Here is a 1,415-nt window from a genome sequence, read left to right as displayed (position 1 = left end):
ATAACTCCACCTCTTTAAACACAGCACCTTCACCCCCTGCTGTTCCCACCCGCCTCAACACCGTTGGAAGGGAGGAGAACCAATTAAGGCGGGGGGTGGGGTGGAACGAGCAGCTGTCTACCCTTAGCAGGAGGGCTCCTGATTACATACCTCTCCTGCTGCTGCTGCTGCTGGCTGTCCAGCAGCAGACTGAAGGTGGCTGCTGCTGTGCACAGGTATATAAAGGCTCAGAGCCTATTATGACACGCGCAGCCAGCGTTCCATTGCCACATTCCATCTACTGCAGGCAGGATACCTGGCTGGCTGAATGTCGCTGAGAAGCTCACAGAGACCGCCATAAGCAACAGTTTAACAGAATGCCACAGACTAATCAACCAAACTTTTTGGGTTGGGTTCTCTTTTATAGTCTGCAGGCATTAAATGAAAGAAGTCAGTGTTCCAGCAGAGGGAGACAACGTTTCAGAAAAGGCATTGTAGCAAACCAAAAAAGAAATTTTAAGCGCAGCAGAGTAACCAGCGCACATACCTGTTAGCTCAGGTGAGTTTAAAAGGCTGCTGTTGATAACAAGGGCATTTGCTAAATAGATGGTGTGTGTGCAACAATATACTGAAAGGTCAATTATATTGTGCAGCTTATCTCACCACCTGTAGTTATTTAGGTGAAAGCTCCAAAATGCTTGCCTAATATGTCTGTTTATCCAAAAGGAAGTAAAAAGGGAGAGCTAGAAAGATAGCATTGCATCACATTACATGGCAATGCAATGCACAGTTGCTGAAGTTGAACCAAAATGAGCTTGTAATCTGGCTTCTGCAACTTTGAACATGAAAAATCCAATGAGGAGAAGAAAAGCAAAGCCAAAGAGTCCATCCCAAAATCCGACAAACAAGCAAAATGAACAAAAAACATTGAATTCAATTCTTTCTGATTTTAGAAACTGCATTAAAGAAGGGGTGCACCGGTCCTGGAGATACTGCAATACCAGGTCAATGCGTGGAGTGGACAGAGCAAGCTCTTTTTCCATCTCCCTGTTCTAAAAATCCATTTAATATATGGTCCCCAGATAGGGGACGTATCAGATATTAAACTGATAAGAACAGATCAGGTTTCAACATATTTTATTAAGTGCGTAAAAGATGGTTTACAATCAAAAACAACAACACAAACAGTACATTATTAAAACACAGAATTCCACCCATAAAAACCCCATATACGATTGGCATCCCTTCTCCCAATACATTTGACATCCCTCAAGTAATAAATATACATCTGGCTAAAAGCAATTTTAAGACAATCCTTCACAGAAATAGCATCACGTTTAAAAAGTAAAATATTGCGTGCCTTCCAAAGGGCGTCTTTAAAACAGTTAATCATACACCAACATATACAATACTGTTGAGGGGTCGGACATTTAAAA

At 42.0% G+C, this 1,415-nt stretch overlaps 1 non-coding gene across 1 annotated transcript; it reads right to left on the bottom strand.

The window, feature by feature from the left end:
- Positions 1 to 946: 946 nt before the first annotated feature.
- Positions 947 to 1,136, bottom strand: LOC141203233 (U2 spliceosomal RNA). Its single transcript, XR_012274357.1, has one exon. It is a non-coding gene; the product is annotated as a U2 spliceosomal RNA (small nuclear RNA).
- Between the last annotated feature and the right edge of the window lie 279 nt (positions 1,137 to 1,415).

The sequence above is a fragment of the Phyllobates terribilis genome, unplaced genomic scaffold (genome assembly GCF_046119375.1).
Source record: "Phyllobates terribilis strain yellow unplaced genomic scaffold, ASM4611937v1 Scaffold_124__1_contigs__length_5142088, whole genome shotgun sequence".
NCBI classification, from domain to species: domain Eukaryota; kingdom Metazoa; phylum Chordata; class Amphibia; order Anura; family Dendrobatidae; genus Phyllobates; species Phyllobates terribilis.
The sequence above is the reverse complement of the archived record's forward strand: the minus strand, read 5'-3'. Positions and strand labels throughout refer to the sequence as shown.